At 36.1% G+C, this 21,414-nt stretch overlaps 1 protein-coding gene across 4 annotated transcripts in view; it reads right to left on the bottom strand.

Moving 5' to 3' along the window:
• Positions 1-21,414, bottom strand: part of Lingo2 (leucine rich repeat and Ig domain containing 2) — a 1,146,222-nt gene that overhangs the window by 175,146 nt on the left and 949,662 nt on the right. For 3 of the 4 annotated variants that reach the window (XM_040740264.1, XM_040740277.1, XM_040740262.1), the window contains one exon: positions 4,058-4,201. The exons of the other annotated variant lie outside the window; for it this stretch is intronic. The gene's annotated coding sequence lies outside the window, so the exon portion shown is untranslated. The remainder of the gene's footprint in view (positions 1-4,057; positions 4,202-21,414) is intronic. 4 annotated transcript variants of the gene reach the window in all.

Genomic DNA, 21,414 nt, shown 5'->3' with positions numbered 1-21,414 from the left:
AAACCAGCTTTTGGAAAAAGCCTATGGTTTCAATTTACAAGGTGGTTCTTGCCCAGACCTGGCATTTGTGTGCTCTGTGCAGTATTATTTAGTGGCTCACCACAGTACTACTTTAACTGGAACAGAAGAGGCAGAAAAAACTTAAGCATCATGTTCAAAAATACAGATGGTATATTGATTTTTTGCAATTTGTCTGGTTCAACTTGGGATTTGCGGGGAGGGTTATATTTACCTGCAAAATTATAATTTAAATGTTACTGATAACGTTGGATTCTTGAGCCCAAATCAATTGTAATCTATAAATCTGTGCCCAAATCATATACAACACACTAGAAAGAAATAGGCAAACAGAAAATGAGCTACAGGGAAAAGTTCTATGGAGGAATTGTGGGCAATGCCGTGCCCTTCCCAGCAGCATACAGATTCCTGGAAAAACTGACTAACCTATAATTAAACTTAAAGTAAATTTTGGATATTGGTGAATACCTTAATTTTCCTTCAGCCACATAATGGAGGCCAACCCTGAATAGGTCCCTTCCTGATTCTTACAAAGGGTTTAGTCTCCTTGAAATTTAAATTTGTTATCTTTGATTCTGCTTACTCCTTTCTTTGGTCTTCCTCTCTTCTGCACTGTTGCATTCCCTTGGAACCTTCTGGGTGACAAAAGGACCTAGTCCTTTTTGTACTTGGAGGTTCTGCAGCCAGCAGATAGGCAATCTAAATGAAATCAGCTGAGTCTTCCAGCAGCGAGCCACACGACAATAGTACAAAAGAATGTAAAAACGTGTCCTTATAAGAATGCTCCACAGAGAAATACCCGAACACTTCTGAAATGTATCTTTGAGAAATTGTTTTACTTGAGGAAAAATAAAAGCTCTTCTAAAGATCACCAAATAAAAGAAAACCAGGCTCCAAAAAACCCAGTTTAATCTTATCCCACTAGAATATAAACCTGTGGAAATATGTGTGAAGACTTCACAACTGCTGATTTATATATTCAACCTCTGTGTTATTAAAAATAAATACCTTGCAAACATGTAATATTTAATGGTGTTTTACATACAGAAGAATGGAAAATTTTATAGAGTTACCAAGTGTAAGGGCTAAGATATCCATTTTATGTATGGGAGAGAGTAAGGGATGAATTGACTTTTCTAAGAAATCTGAACTGATAGGTCTGTACTCTTGAACCTCATGAGACCAGCAAATATATTTCCTGTTAGTTTGTTTCTTTCCTTCACTGTCTTTAGCTGCCTAAGACAGGACCTAAAGGAGTTTAATACAAAACACAATAGTGTATTCTTCCTTAACCTCTAGATTGATGACAGTTCATTAGGAAAACTATGAAAATCATTTTCTGGAAAGACAGATCTAACCTGTAAGATACAATTAAAACATATTAAGAATTCCTAATGAAATGAGTCTATCTATGATACGCAAACAGAGAGTAGAAGAAGAAAGAACTCACAATTGTTTGTGCCTCAGAAGGTTCTACGTTAATTCAAACCCCCACAGAAACAGGCATCTTGAAGAGGTAGTTCTCAGCACAATTGCTTTTGTATACAGGGCAACAGTATTAGTACATTTGGATTCTCTGTCCATATTCACAAATGTGCTAGTGGAGTTGGAACCAGGGATAGATGCCTGTATCCTAAAGCTTTATGTATTCATTTGTTTTTAACCGTGCTCTCATATAGAGGTATAGCTCTGTGGGGTCATGTGACCATGGAATCATTCTACAGAAATGTCTTTCTTCTTGAGAGTAAAAAGTAAAGTTATCCAAGAATGACACTAACTTACTCTTTACTTGACTTTTCTATTTCCAAGTCATCATCACAATAAAACTGCAATGGCATGTTATAATGTATGTATGTATATATCTTGTTGCATATCATTACATTTCAGGATATTGTGATTTATTTTCATGAACTATGTTGTGAAGTGGGTGTATTATTCCCGTATGTAACATGACTACTATTGTTTGTTTGCTTATGTCATAGTATTATCTAATCTGTCAAAATTTATGTATCACACCTAATGAATATCATTTTCTTTGCTGGGTGTGGTCACTTGCATCTGTAATCCTGGCTACATTTGAGGTTGTAGCAGATAAATCACAAGCTGCCTCGGTAGCATAACAATTTTAAGGGCAGCCTGGGCTACACACTTCAAAAATAAACAGGGATGTAAATGAAGTTTACTGGTTAAATATTTTTCCTCCTCTTGTTTTACTTTTTATCTTCAGGGGAAACTCTCAACATCTAGAAAAATACTGAGTCTCCTGTCAGATTTTCCTTTCCATGTTTTGCACTCACCTCTTTCTTACGACTAAAGTTAAAGTAAATATTTGAGAGAATCCAAAAGTGCCATCAGAGGAAAGGAGCCATAGGTCCACTGATTCAAAAAAATAAAAATAAAAGGAAAGAGGAGTAACAGTTTTCTTAGTTTTAAAGAGTTGAACTTCAGAATCATAAAATTTTCAAAAAATAAATATTGGTAATGAAGCACAGGTAAGGGCCATCTAAACAGATTGAATCGGACACCTTCATTGCTTTGGCTGTGTGAAAAGAGAGGAATAGGTGGATTTGATTCCAGTATCAATGTAATGTCTGTTTCTCTTCTCAACAATGTCTTCCTCTCTCTCCACTCAGCTGCAGGTATATCCTTCCCAAAGCCTCACTCTCAAGAAGAAAGGGCATATTTGTCCATAGACAGGGCCTGCCTTCAGGTAAAGGCAAACTAGCCTGTGTGATAACCACCTACAGACTTTAAGGAACAGCACATTCACAGCATGGCACATCAAAACTGTTTTGTCACTGACCTTCTGACTAAAATGAAAAAGATAAGGAAGTCAACTTTAGTATCTAATAAAATTAACTGAGGTACACCAGATTTTGTTAATCTAGCCTATTGTGGGTGTGTGAATAACAAGTCACTCTTACAATGGAATTGTTGTCTGTAAGGGATAGTGCTGAGGATTTGCAAGGAGTGTCCGAAAGAACAAGAATCGTCTCTTGAGGCAGGTACTTGGTTATAATCTCAAGAGTGTCATACACTTTAACAGCCATTAGTTCCTTCTCACCAGAAAAAAAACTTCTAATCCCATCTGCATTTGGAGTATCTGATCTCATCCTATTACTTTGAGAATTCTATTTAAAGTTAACCGGTACAATTCAGAGTAACAAAGCTACTTTTACAGGATACTAGATCTTTAGTTCTTTCCCATCATTGGTAATTTTATGACCTAGTACAATGGAAGAAAGGCAAATTTTCTACACACATTATTTTGATAGTAGTATACAGCTACCCAGTCCTATCAAAAGAAAAAGAAGCTAGGTGTGGTAGCTCAAATCTGCAATCCCAATATGTAAAAGACCTAGGTCAGAGGACTGAAGACTGTTCAAGGTCAAGGTCAGCATGTGCTGCATATTGAGCTGTAGGCCAGTCTGGTTTAGAGAGTGAAGCTCTGTCTCATAGTACAGAGAAAGAGAGAGTGAGAGACAGAGACAGCAAGAGAGAGAGACAGAGACAGACAGAGACACAGAGAGACAGAGACACACACTGACTGACTTTAGGAACGACTTTATCCTTTTAAACTATTTTGTCTATTTCATCTAGATAGTCTTTAACTTTGCAGTGTTTGCATATATGCACATGGGCGTCTCACAAGCATGCACATGCCATGCAGAGGTCAGAGGATAGCCTGTGTGTCTTCTTTTCTATCACTCTGCTACTCAGTGGTTGAGACAGGCTCTCTCACTGCTTTGTCCAGACTAACTGGCCAGCAAGGAAACGGTATCCTTTTCCAGTCTCTAGTCTCCAAAGCTAGGGTAACAGTACATGTTTGTTTTTCATTGCTGTTTATTTTTTATCTTTGACATTGAAATATAATCACAACATTTCTCTCTTCACTTTCTTCCCGACAAACCCTCCCACATACCCCTCTCTTCTCTCCTCCAAATTCATGGCCTATTTTTTTCATTAATTGTTACTGCATGCATACATGTATACACACATGAATTCCAAAATATAACCTGCTGAAGTCATATAATGTTACCTGTACGCTGACTGCCTTTTAAGAAGGAATAGTAGTAGTGGTGTCGTGGGTGCTGGCAATTTGAATTCAGGTCCTCGTCTCACTTCAAGCTCTTTTATCCATTGAACCATCACCAGGTTGCACATGTAATTTTTTAAAATTTACCTAAGTAAACAGAGATCAAATTTACTTCTTCTTAGTGAGTTTAATATTGTCCTCTTCAGTGATACTCTATTGGTTGTCTGAGAAATGGGATCACAGCTAAAGCTGCTGCTAGCATTACCTAGCTATGCTCTGTGACATAGCTTCAGTAAAAAGGTGGAACAAACAGGAAAAGAAAACAGGAAGAAAAGAAGAGGCCATGTTTTCTCCTCTGGTAAACACCCTGATTCTTCAGTACATTCAGTCAAACCTATACAGTGAGCAAATGAAGACATATCTAGCAATAATACAAGAGAAAGTTGTTTTAATGATAGTGCTGTGTATTGTAAAACAGATGGGTAACTATTACCCATGCTAAATATATAGAATGAAACAAAAATCCCACACTAAAGGGAGGCTGAAAACCTCCTTTCAGATCTTAGTGTTAGAGAAAAGTGTAGAACATCACAATTTTGAACCAGATAATGTGAAGTCAAGCACACATACATTCTTCAGCTAAAACACTGGAAGGAATAGGAGGAGGAAGAAAAACGTGTGTACTTCCAAGAATCTCCACTATTTGAGCATCTCAATACCAAAGAAAAGCCATGGTAATAAATTTCTGAACCTTTCTAAAGCATAGCATTCCACTGGCTTAAATGGACATGTTTTCTCCCCCAATTAAAGATCACTATTGATGGAAGACAGGTATTTATCTCAGCAGTCTATTTTTCTAAATGGATTTGTTGCAGAGAATATGATGAACAGAGATTCTGTCATGTGATATAGAAAACTATTTTGGGACAATAATTTATTAAATATTTTAGTGACATTCTGGAAATAGAAGGAACTAGGAATGTCAATCCAGATGTTGAAACTAGACCCATATAATTCCCTACATGTTTTATACAATCAAATGAGACATAATCTGCAAATATTTCTGGCTGATTGCTACGATGTCATAGAATACCTTCCCTAATATTTCCAATACCAGAACTCCATGTAAGGGAATACTAAAGTGCAGAGAAAAAAATCCAAGAGGAAACAAAGGGAATGGTTGAAACCCATGACACTAAATGATGACACCAACAAAAGATGGTTATACAGCTCCAGATTGATCCATGGCTGGGAACAGTTACTTTCAAATCCACTTCTAGTGGTCTAAATTTTTTTTAACATTTCCTCGAGAATTGTGAATGCCAGTGTATTTATCCCATCATTTGTGATAAACACTCTCTGGTGAACATTACCAACTGAACTACACCTGTACTCCATACCAATAGGATCTTAAATTCAAATCATTCCAGTTAATCTTAACAGAGCTCACTGACTTTTTATAAGTGTATTTATCTTTATTTATACATATTTTTGTGTATGTGTGTGTGCATCCTTGTCTGTATATGCACAAGGCATAGGAAATGCTCCCAGAAGCCAGAAGATAGCATTGGGTTTCCTTGACCTGCAGTTATAGTCAGCTGTGAGCTGCCTAATATAGGTGTAGGGAAATGAATCTGGGTCCTGTGGGAAAGCAGGGAATGCTTCTAAGTCCTAAGCCAACTCTGCACCTGCAGACACATCTCCCAGGCTTCATTACCATAACATGACTTAAATCGTGGCATCCTAAATATTTACAGTCTCCATCATAGAAAAGACAATTTTTTAAATGAAAGGCCAGAGAATATCCCTTTTTTTGTAACATTCACTGATGAGTTTTCTCTATCATTTTTATAATCAAATATGCGATACTGCATTCTGTGCTGTGATTTGGCTACATGACTTACAATAAATGTTCATTTCTCTAATGAGTCAAAACTATTGATACAATATTTTGTGAATTTGGCTACCACACAAATTGAAACCTAAAATAACTCCTAACTCAATGCCATCTTCCAGACTGTTTGGAGACATTCAGTCACAGAAATGTCTAAAATTGATGGTTATAAGAGGAAGAGTACCCTCTCCCCAAGGTGACCACTGAGACTTGAGGAATGGAATGAATGTCAAGAATTGTTTGTGAGGCAATGTTACCTTACAGTGATGCCCCTAAAGGCAGACATGTCTGTCACTTCATTACCAAGATGAGTGAAGTGTTCCCAAATGTGAATGGAATGTTGGAGATGGTTTGACTAAAGCTCATCAACTGAAGCCCCCTGCAGGCAACCTGGAATGCTTAAAGAAATGTCCACTCAGTTAGTGACTTGTGATTTTCTGACTTAGTGGACGTAGCACATACACTAAGTGGTTATAACCAAGTGAGCATCAGTCTTAAATGTGTGATAACTGAGCATGGAAAATTAACTGCCAATAAGCAACAGGATCTCACTCTCCTCTGTGGAAAGGGTACTCCTGACCTTTACTACATTCTGTTTCTCTAGGGACAATTAAAGACAAAGAACATGATATAGACTTTGACTTAGCTTGCCCTATAAACAAAGTTTAAATAGCACTTTAGAGTAGTGATTTTCAACTTGTGGATTGTGACCCATGGAGGGTGGTGTATCGGATATTTACATTATAACTCATAACAGTAGCAAAATTACAGTTATGAAACAGTGATGGAATGATTTTATGGTTGGGAGTCACCACAACATGAAGAACTATATTAAAGGGTCACAGCATTAGGAAGATAGAGAACCACTGCTCTAAACATTCACAAACCCCTCAGTTCTTAGTGGAGGGAATGAAACTGAAGCTCAGGTATGCTGATTCTGTCTGTAAAGCCACAAGTCAGTCCTCCGTTCATTTTCACTCTGTCAATATAGAAGAAGATGCTAAAATTCCTTCCCCTGAATCTAGGCCCCTTATCAATTGTTTGCCTAAAAAGTATAGTATAAATGACATCCTGAGATGTTAGATTTCAGTTCTAAGAGGGATTACAGTGTTCCCAGTTATGTTTGGGAAATATATAGTGATCCCATTATATACCACTATAGTATAACTAAAGAGTTTCCTGAAGGAATACAAGGCACTACAGTCCTGGGCAAGTTGCCATTGCTAATACCATATGAAGTACATTTGAGCCATTCCCACCCTTTATGTATAAAAACAGAACACTGTTTTTGGAGAGGTGTGTTAAATAACAAATCACAATTGATAAAGGATTCCCAAATACAGATTATTTCTACTGCATGGTGCTGGCTTCCCTGTTACCTTAGGGTGGACACATTTGGCTGAGTTAAGGAGTAATAATTATGTAATTGTATATCAACGGAAAAAGCACAATTCAAAGGATTCTTATTATTTTTAAATGAAAGTGCACAGATCATTTAATTCTGCAAGGAAGGCATGTTTTTTAACCATTGTCTTATAGGTAAAAAAGTGAGGGTCAGAGATGTGGCATAGATGGTAGCTGGAAAACTGTAAGCCTGGGAACAAAATTATATGGTCAGTTTCTTGTATTTCATTCCTAAGCTGCTTTGCCTGGACTTTCTTGTCACTGACATTAAATATCATGAATAGATATATAGCTCAGTGGTGGAGTATTTGACTGCTAAAATGCACAATAGCCCCATATAGCTGTTAGAAGTACTTAATTTTTATAAACTAACATTGCATTGCTTTATCTGCAAGGCTGGGTTTTATACCACTGCAAGAGCTATCCTCATAGAGTAGATGTGGATAGTATATTAAATATTATCATTCATGTGCTATGAATGTGAGCTTGGGAACAGAACTTGTGTGGGATCAGCTGAAGCTTGTAAATAGAGAATGCCTATTTCAGCATGTGAGGAAATGGATGCTCACTGTTTTGAATGCATCCTGGGCTCTTCACCCCCTAGATATGGAAATAAAATAGCCATTTTATAGTTGCTGTCACATTTGGTATAATTGTTTTCAACTCATTGCAGTTTGATATCAATTTAAATACAATTGTGCAGCCTTTGTTCACAAAGGGTCTCTAAATATCAAGTCTCTACTTCCACAATATCCATATGCAGAATGTATTGTCTAGTAGATAGGAAAATAATTCAAGATGACCTGGTTATATGTCAGGGAAATTTAATAGTGTCACAGAAAGATAGAAGGAATGCTTCAAGCAGAGATTATCTATTTTAACCATGTGATTTCTCCTTTGGAGACAGGACAGAGTATGGGTGTGGCTTATCTAGAGAACCAGCTAGCAATTGACAGAGTAGTGGCCAGATTCTTCATTTTCTTATTCTTTGGTCAGGGCTCATTCTAACATAAACAAAAACCATTTTTTGAGGGGGAGAATATAACAAGAAATAGCACTAGTTAATATTGATGATTAACAGGCATCTGCTATAAAGTCAAAATAGATATGGCTAAGCCAAACTTCTTGGTCTTTGTATATGGGAGATAAATATAAACAGGAGACAAGTATCAGTCCCATCTTACTTCGTCTACTTTTCTAGAGTCTCCATCACTATAATCCCTGGTTCTAAGTCCATGCAGGACTTAAAGCATAAATATGTTTGAAGTCCTATCCAAGGTCAAATGAGGGTTTTTAATTGGCATATTGTGTGATCCAAGCCTCCCTTTGCCTTAAACAAGTCTGGATAGCAGAACACCCTTTATTGCCCATTATTAGCATACAAGTGAATATTCCTCCCAGCCACATTCATAATATTAGCACATTCATCATCCCAACAGAAACCCACTTGTGACTGCTTAGTACCCTGAGTATCCCACCACAGGAACATCTTAGACAGTCATACAGATTCAGTGAGTTCTCAGAACAGGCTAGATCCAACCTGGTGGAGTGGACTGAAGAGCATTGATTTGACTCTTCCCAGATCTGTCATCCTTAAAGGTAGCTGTGACTTACCAGTTAAGAAGGAAGAAGTAAACTTGAAAGATAGACAGCTGTATTGTTTTAGTAGTCCAATTCTATATGTGGATGTTTCTATTTATCAAATTGGAGGAACTTAGTCTATTGATATTTTGAGTCTTTGAAAAAAAGAACCCATTAAAAGTACCTTTTTTATAATAATATTATTATCAGTTTATAAAAAATCCTTTGTACTGGTGTTAGAAAATAAACAGAAATGCACAAAAGAGAGACATACTCTCTCCTTTTTTTTAACAGAATGAACAGTGACTCTTTGTAAACTGGCAATGACCTAGGTATAATAACTTACATTGCAGTAGCTTCTATTTCAGTTACCTTTCTCCCATAAAATGCCAGGAACCATGGAGTGACCTCTCCAGACTACTTTAGATGTTTTAAGGGTCTCATGAATATATGTATTGATCTTTAGGTAAACTCGAAGGGATTTTGTCAGCTCTGACATCAATTCTCATGTGCAATTGAGGATTTTTCTAGATTTAAAGTTGGGCTTCAAGTCTAACCACTAGTTTGAACTCTGGACCTTCTAAAATAGATCTTAAGACTTCTCGTCAGCTTTCTGACACTTGCTGTTACTTTCTGGTTCAACTGTACTTGTTCTGCTATGACTGTATTACTTTGGATTCATAGAGGTTATCCACTGATCAGTCTAGTATCCAACTCTCCTAGCTATGAGGTACTATGTTTTGAAATGTTTCTGTGGAGACGGCTGTTTGTGGCAGATCTGAAGATAGTAAACATTAAATTTGTTTTCTTCCATATCTAAATTTTATGACCCACTTACCATATGGTCTGAAATGTTTTACTTTCGGTTAGAAAAAGCTATAAAAATTAAGACATTGCTCCTACCTCAAGGAATTTATAATGTATCTGAAGAGGCAGGTTATATACATGGACAGGCATAACCAATGGCATCAGAAATCATATAATATATGCCATTAAGGTAATATTATTTAGAATTAGATATGGAAGGTAGAGGATAGGAAAATTATCTTCAGTCCAGGATGGCCAGCATGTGGGACAATATAATAAAGCAAGGTACTGTTCTTATTAGAAGATTTTATGGGACAAATGTGAATAAATTACAGACTGAAATACATGTTTATTTATTATTATGCTGCCATATGGACCTCCTATGACAGGATGCCATATCTATATTAATTTTTTTGTTGTCTACCTCTAATGACAGTTTCTGCAACAGCCAAATAGGGGTAGTTTCAGTAACCACCCTTTCACACCTTTGCTGTTGTTTCCTCCTTAACATGTAGAATGGTTTCACAATGTCTGTCCTTACGTCTTCGTAATAAAAATAACAGAAATAATAATCTTCCTCTGGAAAGGAGATACAAATGTGACTACTTTCAAATGTTGAAGACTAAATATTTTAGTTACTAAATTTTATAAATTTGTAGGTATAGAACTCTGCCCATGTTATGTTCTTTGGAATATGTTTCTACTGGTCCTATATTTTTCACTTTATTATACTGACTATTAAATTATACATCCAAACTCTTAAATAAATCACCATAGACATATAGATTGAGTTGTAACTGATTCTAAAACAGAGGATAAAATGGGATGGCATAGTTGTCTGAGTTAAGACATAGAAGTTATAGAGTTGGAGAAATGGAACTCACATAGATTCATGCGGTTCTCTCTCACGTGATTACAACTTCCCATGAAGACATCACTTACAAGGTAAGTGTTGCAAGGTAAGGAGGCAGATGCTGAGAGCTATGGCTGTTGGAATTATAACCGTGTCCAGTATTTCACCAGACAATTTTATTACCTATGACTTGTTCTGCAGATTTTCATGTGGTTGCATGGCTTGATGGTAAAAGAATTTGAGGTAGAACTTAATAGATATAATTAACTGCTATATACATATTTTTACTCTTGTTTATCCAAGCCTGCCATTTTTATAAATTAAATCCATATATAAGAAAATCACTGCTGCTTTTGGTTTACATATTTTGATGTGAAGAGGACAGAGTTTGGTCTGCCATTTCATGAAGTAGAGTGTACTGTGTCATTAAGGTCTCAGATCAATTTACAGCTTCCCTTAGGACAGTGTACTTTCAAGGGAAAAACAAAGCTGGCCTTGACTTGTTTGCTTTCAGTTGGCACTTATGCAAATAGCAGCAGCCACTGTGTCCTAAACTGAGACATCACTTCAGTATGAGCAGACACCCCTGTCCATCAAACTGTAATCACCACATTCATGTAGAAAGCTAAGTGAACTGTAGGAAGGGCTTTCATCCCATACATTTTCTTTAAATACAAATATACCAAGAATAAGCACCTTAAATGTCACAAAAATACATAGGAAGGCAGATGTTCCCTCCTGCCTCATTATATTAAGTCACAATGCAGCTGACATTTCCTAAAAGGAAGAATATTTGAACGAATTTACTCAAGAAAGCTAAGATTTTCCTATTCATATGTAACCTTTGAAGAGATTAAGATAAAAAGCAAAATAAAGGATATGAAAGATTAAGATTTATTTCTGGAGTACTATTTGGAAAGTACCTAGAGATTAATAATATATTATGTATTATGCAATTACTATCAATTGCTTCTTTAAACTCTTGAGGAATCTACTACAGCAATTTAATATAAGGAAACAGAAAAATAACTGTATCATGTCATATTCAATATCTGCTTTATATTAATAATTATGGACATATGCATTTAAGATCCGATTAGATATTCACATAGAGCTATCAATCAAGAGTGACATTTAGACTCTGGGAGAACACCCAGGGTAGCTGTTTTAAATGCAAACCAGTGACAGTAGTCAGTATTTAGGATTAATTCTTTGGTGTTAAATGTTCTTTCCAGCTAAACTTAGATGCTAGTGAATTATTGAAGTATTTATTATTGTAGATCATTTGGTCCTTGAGTCACTATTATTTAATAATTAACTAATTATTTCCCCCTCCTTTCTTCCTCTCCTCCTCACAGTTTATGGTAGATCACTGAACTGAGCTGAAGTATGTGTTAGTGTTTGATCTGTGGATCACTATTTTTTTATTATTTATTTTAATAATTATTTACTCCTCCCTTCCTCCTCTCCTCCCAGTTCTTCTCCCCAACTTCCTGTTTTCCCCCACATCCACTCCTCTTTTCTCTTCAGAAAAGTGTGGTCCTGCCATGTATATCAATCAGGTAGCCATGGCATAGCAAGTTGAAGTACAATTGGGCACCTCCTTTCCTATTAAGGCTGGATAAGGCAACCTAGTGGGAGGAAAGAGTCAGAGACAGCACCTGTTCCCTGTGTTAGGAGCCTCACAAAAAGACCAAGCTAAACAACTGTAACTAACACATATGAGAGGGCCTAGGTCAGTCTCATTTAAGTTCTCTGGTTGGTGGTTCAGTCTCTGTGAGCCTCTAGGAGTCCAAATCAGTTGATTTTGTAGGTTTTCTTATGGTGTCCTTGGCTCCTCTGACTCCAATAATACTTCCTCTCCCTCTTCCACAGGATTCCCCATAGTCCACTTAATCTTTGGCAGTGGGTCTCTGCATCTGTTTTCATCAGTTGCTGGGCAAAGCCTCTCTGATTGCAACTGGGCTAGGCAACAATCTATGAATATAGTAGAATATCATTAGGAATCATTTCATTGACATTTTTTTGTGAATTGGTTACCTCATTCAGGATAGTTTCTTCTAGTGCCATCCATTTGCCTGCAAACATTTTTTACTTTTTTTACCAGTCATATTCGGTTCTATCCTAGGCCTCTGGGCTGCCAGTCTCTGAGTCCCGGTGCGCCAGGTTGTGTCAGGGGTGGGCTTCCTCTAATGGATATCAAGCTGGATCAGTCATTGGCTGACCACTCCCATAATTTCTGCAACACTTTTGTCCCAGCAAATCTTGAAGGCATCGGAAATTATAGGTCCGAATTTATGTAGTTACATTGTGTTTGGGTCAGTATTCAAATTGTGTTTGGTTTCTGGATCATCATTTTCATTAAAACCTCTTCAAATATTCCATTGAATTTTCATTTCAACTGCTACCTGATGTTTATTAATGTTTTAATTTATATTGTCATTCTAAAACCATTATTTTTGCCCCATATTTCACATATCTTCTTGTATATCTTTTATATTTTCCAATGTTTAACACCACAGATATAAAAAGAACTCTCATTAATAAGTATCTTCACCATGTATCCTAGTCTTCCAGATCTGAAAATACTCTCATTAATAAGTATCTTCACCATGTATCCTAGTCTTCCAGATCTGAAAATACTCTCATTAATAAGTATCTTCACCATGTATCCTAGTCTTCTGCTTCTGAAAATACAGGCTTCTTCCCGGATCATGTTTCTTTCTTACTGATTGCTTTCCCTTCATCAAGCCCTTTCCCTCTCTTTCTTGTCTATGTCACTTCTGATCATTCCTTAACGTGTCCTGCCATGCCATGGTCTCAACCACAACCATTGTAGTCAGAACTACCAAAGCTTTCAATTCTCTGTATTTATCCTTTGTCCTTTACCAAATTCAAGGTTTTTTTTTAGATTTATCAGTCATAATCACCATTTTTAAGTGAGAGAAATAAATCAATATAAATATGGTTGTAGGTGTTGGAAAGATAGCTGAGTTCTTAAAGAGCCCTGGCTGATCTTCCAGAAAACCAAGATTCAATTGCAAGAACCCATATGGCAGCTCACGACCATCTGCCACTCTAGTCCCAGAGCACCTCACACTTTCTGTCCCTTTGTGGGCATTGCAGGCATGTACCTGGTGCACAGATATACACAGGAACAAAACATTCACACATATAAAATTGCGCAAATTTTTAAAAAATAAAATTAGGGTTTCAGTTTTCTTATATATAATTTACTACAAATATCCCATCTCTTCTCTTAGTATAATGTATAATGAAGAAATAAAAATACATAATATATCAAGAATTGATTAATTTACATTTCATAATATGAAACCAAAAGGAAGCTGCTATTGAACATAATACAATGACCACTAAGGGAGGCAGGTCTGAGCCACCTGGAAGGGGAATTGGATGCGTACTATGTTATGATGCAGTGATAGCAGATTCTAGAAATCATCATACTCTGTTAAATGTGAGGAATTGTTTAGAATGCATTCTGGTTATAACTGTAGCACTTTACACAAGCTATGTTCCAAGAAGTCTTCCACCAGAGAGCAGGTGCTAAGGTGATGATCTAATAGTAGCATCAGATTAGAGAGAATGTCACAACATGTTCACCATTATTGGTCATATTGCCTTGAACTCTGAACATGAGTGACAAGACATGATATCAGGAACTTTGCTATGTTTAAGGCTTGAAAGTGTTAAATGAATATGCTTATCTAGATGTTATAGACAACACTGAAGTTATGCACATTTATATTAAAAAGTTAAGTGTGTGTATTAGGATTCTCCAGAGAAAGCAATCCAACCAGAAATACATGCAAATATATCCCCACACATAAATTGACAAATATACCATTTATAAAGCATATTTTTGAAAATATTTGTCGTAAGGAAATGGATAGGGCAAGGTGGATAGGTTTCAAGGTGTGCTCTTAAGAAGTTGGAGTCTCATGTTAACTGAGAATTCAGTCCAACTGTAAGCGGGAGTAATGATGTTCTGACTTCTAATCCAAGTGTAAAGGTAAGTGATACGAGATGTCCTTCTCTAAGCTGTGAATCTCTGTTGCTTTTATTGATTGATAAATAAAACTGATTTGGCCAATGGCCAAGTGGAATAGAACAGGGTGGAAAACCCAAACAAACATGCAGAGAAAAAGAGGGCAGAATCAGGGAGACACCATGTAGCTACCAGGGAAGCAAGATGTGAGGTAACAAGCCATGAGCCTTGTGGTAAAATATGGTATAGTATAAATGGGTTAATTTAACTGTGAAAGCTAGTCAGTAATATGCCTGAGTCACCGGCCAAACAATTATAATTGGTATTAAACCTTAGAGTGGTTATTTGGGAACTGGTGGACAGGATGAGAAACTTCCAGCCACATGTGGCACCCAAGCATCTGGGAAGAATTTCCAAATAAAATCTGACAAAACTTAGAAAGGGATTCTAAACACAAAAGAACACAGCAAGAAGAGGTGAGCCTCTTTTAAGAGATGGTTTCCTGACTCAGTATTAGCAGCAAAAACTGCATGGCTCTTTTAAGAAGCCCTGATACCAGACACTTACGTGGAGTTTATGAGCAGCCGGTGTCCGGGACCTAAAACCTCCCAGAGTTGGGGGTGATACACATGGCTCCCACCAGTACCTCTGCCATGAAGCTACACTCTCAGGAAGCCAGCCACTTTAGTCCTAACCAAGCCCACTTACCATTAAAAAATTCTCCTCTCAGAAAAGGATTACAGATACACAATAAGAACAGATTCAGACAAAAACGGCCTCTAAATGGGTCACGGTGTGTTTGATAAATGTGCATGGGCTTGAGAGAGAAAGGATATAAGAAAGACAGTGTCATAGATTAAAGAATAATTTAAGGATAATAAACTGAGAGCCTTAGAGAAATAGAGTAAAATAATGGGCCATGTAAAGATGGAAAATACACAGAAAGTCTGGATTATGTATATTATTGTATTATCTTTGAATATTTTGACCATTAATGAATTAACTTAAGAGAGTCATTTGTTTGTGGTGGCTGTTAAACTAAACCAACATCTGTATTTTAAAGGTATCTTGACTTCAAAGTTTGAGTATAAAGATATGTTGCTTTAGAAAAGAGGTTCTGTTTTTGTTTTCACAGAAGATGAGAAGCTATGGACTCCTTCCAGGATCCTATAGTTTGATCAAGTAAGAACCCCCACCCCAAGTGATCTCCAACTAATGCAGTCAAGATTTAATCACAATTCTAAATTTTCTCATTGTCCCCATTTAGATCACTGCACTAAAATATCAGCAGAAAGTAGTCTATGAAACTATTCCCAAATTCCCCATATTGTTTATAAATGTTTGTTTACATTTACAGGGGATTGGTTATAAATGGTTAATGGTCACAGCCAATCTCTTTCTAAAGAAAAAAAGGGGATATGATATAGAAATGAATAATTTAGATTGGTATGGATTTTGGCTTATTGATACAAATTTAAGGACAACTTTGCTGTTTTGTATAAATATATATATATATATATATATATATTTCTACTCTTGTTTAAGGTATTATGTTTATGTAGCCCATTTAAAAAATGTAATATATAATTTAAAAATACAGATTAATAGTCATCTACATTAGTCAAACTTATAGCCGTGTTAGGTAGATTTTCTAGATATACAGAGTTATATTTCAGATGGGTAGGTATTATTCAAACCTTTCAAAGACCTACAAAATATGGCATTTAAAATGTTTTGTTCATATCTGCACCTGGCAGTACCAATTACTTCAAAGAGGGTGATGGGCATCAAAGAAACTCTTTACAGAGTTTGCCTTTAATGTGGTAAGGATAGACATCTGGGCAAGACACTGTTGTTATCTGGATTGCTTGACAGTGTGATGGATGAACTGAACATGCAGGATCCACAGAAAAATGACTGCTGAACTTTATCAAAACAAGGCAGGATAATCATTCAGGGTCCCTGCTTCACAGAAGAAACTGCCAGACATTCTACGGAACACAGAAGAAAGCAACTGACAAATTTTGTCAAAATAGGCACAGCCCTTTAAATTTCCTGCTTCACTGAAAAGTCTGTCAGATACTATGGGCCTGTAGGCTGAAGATGGATGCCCCAGTTACATAGAACTTTGAGTGACTGTCCGTGAAGCCAAATATTTCTGTCATTTCTAGAGTTTTAGAAGTTCCTTACAATGTATGTTCAGTTTCCAATATTAAATCCTTCTGAGGTCTTTGATAGAATTAAAGACTAGATACTTACAATTTTAGTTTTCCTTAGTTATAAAAAAAGATAAACTGGATCTAAAATTTTAGACTCACAAAGATAGGATAGACATAATATTTTCCTTAGTTTTGCCAAATGCAAATAAACTAACTACTATAATTATAATTCTTGATTGATAACTGTTTTGTTATATGTAATTTTACTATGTTGGAGTTGAAACCTTCCTTTTAATTGGACAGAAAAGATGGGATGATAGGTGAAGTTTTTCTGTATTCTGTGAATATATGTTGCTTTTATTGGTTGATAAATAATGCTGATTTGGCCAGTGTCCATCCAGCATAGATCCTGGTGGAAAATCCAAACAAAGATCAAGAGAGAAAGAAGGCAGAGTCAGGGAGATGCCCAATATCCATAGGGGAAGTAAGATGTGAGGTAACAAGCCATGAGGCTCATGGTAAAATATAGACTAATAGAAATGGGTTGATTTAATTGTGAGAACCAATCAGTAATATGCCTGAGCCATTGGCCAATTATAAGTAATATTAAGCTTTAGAGTGGTTATTGGGGGAATTGGCAGGTGGGACAAGAAAGCTCCAGCCACAGGTAAGAGCTTCTACTGTGTCTATATATGGAGTTCTGGGATTACAGCCCATTTCTCCATACTCAGCTTTTATAAAAATCATTTAACAGAGAATGACAATATGTGCTTAATATAAGAGTGCTTTTCCAAAGTCTTATTGGCTCTTAGAATAAACAGCAATTCAGATGGAGGGAAAGTAGACAGAGATAAGTCTTGAAGACAAACTGAGGTTATCTTCCTTCAAACATATTCTGGTACTCCTTATTTCAGTGAGCATAGGGTGAAAGTTTCATGCGAATTTCTATAAAGTAAGCTACCCATAGTTGGAAAATCAGTCAAGTGTAACATATTAAGATCAATGTTTTAGTTTTTGTTTGTTTTTGCTTATTCCTTGAATCAGAAGCTTTCAAGAAATAGAAAAGTCCCCTGAGACATAGTCATTATTAGCAACTAACTGTCAAATTATTTTCTACTAAATGTTTATGTTACTGAGTTTGGGAAAAGAAATCATCAGAGACAGGACTTTACCTATTGGCAATTTGCCCTTGGCCAAAGAAATCTTAGAATCCAGCAGCTTTACAGAACTAGCTACAACATATATAAACCATGTTTTAGAAAGTAGATATCATACCAGCTTTATAGGTGAAGAAAACTGAGCCTTGGGGTAATTAATAAGTTTACTTTGAATCATTTTTAAAACTTAGGATAAAAGTATGTAGTGATCACATTTTTATCTTCCAAATTTGACTCAAAACTGTGATCTGTGCTGTTTTTCCCCAAAGATTAAAAACAAACAAGTGTTCAACTCAGAATACCTCCCTAGTCCCTACTGATTTTTTCTTTCCCCCTTTCACTTCAGCAGCATCTGCAGTAATTATAACTCCTTTTCCCCATGAAGAGACACAGTTGAAGACTACAGTGTGCTTCGTATGCATGTAGGCTATGTGGGAACAAAGATGCTTTTCCAGACAACGAGTCAATGACAAAGCTGAGGATTGAAATTTTAATTCTGCCCTTCTCATCAAATGCAGAATTGATGTGTCTTTCTTCATGAGACAATTTTTCATATTTGAATCCAAGATAAGTGATGCAGTGAGATAATGTAATTTCCTTCCATTGCCTGCAGCCTTTGATTAAAGAATTATGGTCTTGCTTTGAAAAGCCAGCATTTTTTCAGTGACACATTAAAATAATCATGAACTGCATTCCACTTCCTTTTGTAGTAGTTCTCATGTCCTTGAGCCTCTTTTAAGAGCATCATATAAAAGCATAAGGATGCTAATATTAACAAGCATATAAAATGCACACCCTAGTAACCAACTCTAAACAATTTTAATAAACTCTTGTATATTCATTGAACAATCTTAGAAGTCTGCCTGAGATTGAAATTCCACAATGAAATGCCTTTCCTTAATTTCAAAAAGCAAGGGACAAAAAAGATGAGAAAAGTATCAACTCCATCTCCACGATGTAAGGACTGTTATCTAAGAAAAAGACAGGCTATTTTTCTGTAAATGGTCAATTTCACAAAAAGTTTGTCCTTTCACTATCAGTGATCCTCTAAAGGGCCTGGCTTCTGGGAGGGAGGGGTCTATCCAGCCATGCCTGAAGCTATTTTTCAGGTTAGTTAAGTATCAAAGAATTTACAGAAGCCCTGCTGAGTATGTCATTATCTGCTAGTCCACCATGCGACTCAGCAGTGCAGGGTCGGGACTTTAGCAATGACTCCACTGCCATTTCAGTTATTACTAAAAAGAAATCATCAGAGACAGGACTTTGCCCATTGGCAATTTGCCCTTGGCCAAAGAAACCTTAGATTCCAGCAGCTTTACAGAGCTAGCTATAACATATATAAACCATGTTTTATAACATATACCTATGGTAGCTAGAAATGCAAGTAGAAAAAGATAGCAGCTTTTTCCTGGTATTTAATTCTGGCACCAGGCTAGTCTACTCGGGCAACAATATAGGCAACAAAGCTGGTAAGAGCAATGTACATTGATAATTAACAAAGTCAGAAAGAGAAGCATTTCTACAGTTCCCAGTAGAAAAGTTTCAATCCTTTCCTTGGCTACTAGTAAATTTATATCTTACTACTATGTGATGTAAAACATCTTATTGTCAGAATGCTTTATAGAAAATTATAATAAGCATTCAGATGATGTGCATGTTGAAAATCAAGAAATGTATCTCAAGATAAAGAAGATATAGGAACAGTAATTAAAAACTACAAGAATAAGCATAGGAAAATATACTGGTTGGTTTTAAAGAAAAATGAGGCATAACTAAGGATACTTTTAGTCACCCAAAAGAACCATTGAGCTCATTTTCAATTTTTAGAACATATAATTCTGTGACTAATAAGTAAAAATATTATTGTGTGCCATAGATTTAGGCACATATTGATAACATTGTTTGACTAAATGTTATTTATATGTTATTAATATGTGCCTAAATCATTGTTGGGCTAAACAATTTTGTTTGTCAATTTCTGTAGTCCATAATATATTTAATGTAAATCTTTACTTAGGAATGTAATATTATTTAATGGAATCATAATCATTTACAATACAAAATTAAAATACATACTATATATATATATATTATTCTGACTCTGAATCAGTAATGTTCAAATTAGCATCTGGTTGCATATCCTAAAGCATAAAACCTTTGCTCTTTATCAAAAGTCTACTAGAAAATGAAATTCTGCTTAAGTGATTAAAGAATGATTAGTAGCTATTTATTTCTGAGATTTGACATGAGTTTTAGGGGAAAAAAACAGACTTAAATCACACAAGAGAAAACATCTCTAACCTATCAACCATGAAGACCTTGGTTGACCAACAGAAATAACCACAAATATTGTTACCAATAATTAAGAATCATTGTTGATAATTCTAATAAGATAAGCATACTGCCTGTTTTCATTTTCAGAAATTCCTTTGCTCACAGCTCTCTATTTGCCAAGTGAAACCCCCTTTTTGTGACCTTCACATAAGTTTTCATTAGAATGAGTGAGTGCACTGACTATGTGAGTTACTAATTGATTGCACTAGAATTTTCTCATGATAAATCAGTACTTTTATATCCTTATTTATGTGGAGCTTTCTTGTTGGAAATGCTATTCTTACAGTTTTCAGTGATCAATTCCAGTTACACTGGCAAAGCTCTCAAATTTCAGGAAGTGCAAGGCAGTCACAAGACTGTCTCAATCCTTCCAAGTGCCAGGTCAGTGCCAGGCAGGGATCAAGTCTGTAAGAACAATGAATTGGAGTCTCTTGGACACTTCAGCTTTGGACTTTAATAGACTATTTAAAGCAATCCAAATTTGCTGCATCCAGTGAATAGTCTGTTGTGGGATATTTGATCACACTGTGAAACTCTTAGACTGTAGAGACTGTGTTCATAAAATTAACTTTGAATCAGTGGTGGAGACAGTGACTAGTTGACAAGAATTAGCCATGGCGTGTATGGAGGACCCAGGAATATGCATAGAGAGATGTTAGGGAAGGAGTAGGGAGGGACTTAGAAATTCTCAGCCTTTTTGGTTTGGGAGAGGTGGAGAGACTCTTGCTTGTCTCTGGGCTAAAAGGAAGGTCAGCAGGTTGGTTCTTAACATCTTTAATCTAGTAGATTTTCATCCCAACATCTGACTCCTAAGTCTTTATTCGTAAACAGAAAAACTTATATAAAAATAACTGTCCCAGATAACAACAACAAAAAGTCAAATCAAAACCAGGAAATGAAACCTGGATTGTAACTGTAGCAGCTAACCTAACACTTTAAATGGAAAAAGAAGAATTGCTACTTTGGATGTGCAGGCATGCTTCACATCTTGAAATTGATAATGTTCTTTATATTAACACCTCATAAGATCACATCTCTGCAAGCAGCAGACGATTTCAACATCAGGCAAGGCTGTAAAGAACACAGAATCAAGCTAGGAGGCCTAAACTGGGTAAAAAATACTTAAGCTACTGAATCAAATTGGACAGCACTTTCAGTATAGGTT

The sequence above is a fragment of the Mesocricetus auratus genome, unplaced genomic scaffold (assembly GCF_017639785.1).
Source record: "Mesocricetus auratus isolate SY011 unplaced genomic scaffold, BCM_Maur_2.0 Super-Scaffold_6730, whole genome shotgun sequence".
Classification (NCBI taxonomy): Eukaryota; Metazoa; Chordata; class Mammalia; order Rodentia; family Cricetidae; genus Mesocricetus; species Mesocricetus auratus.
Note: the sequence above shows the minus strand (reverse complement) of the source record. Positions and strands in the feature narration are given on the sequence as shown.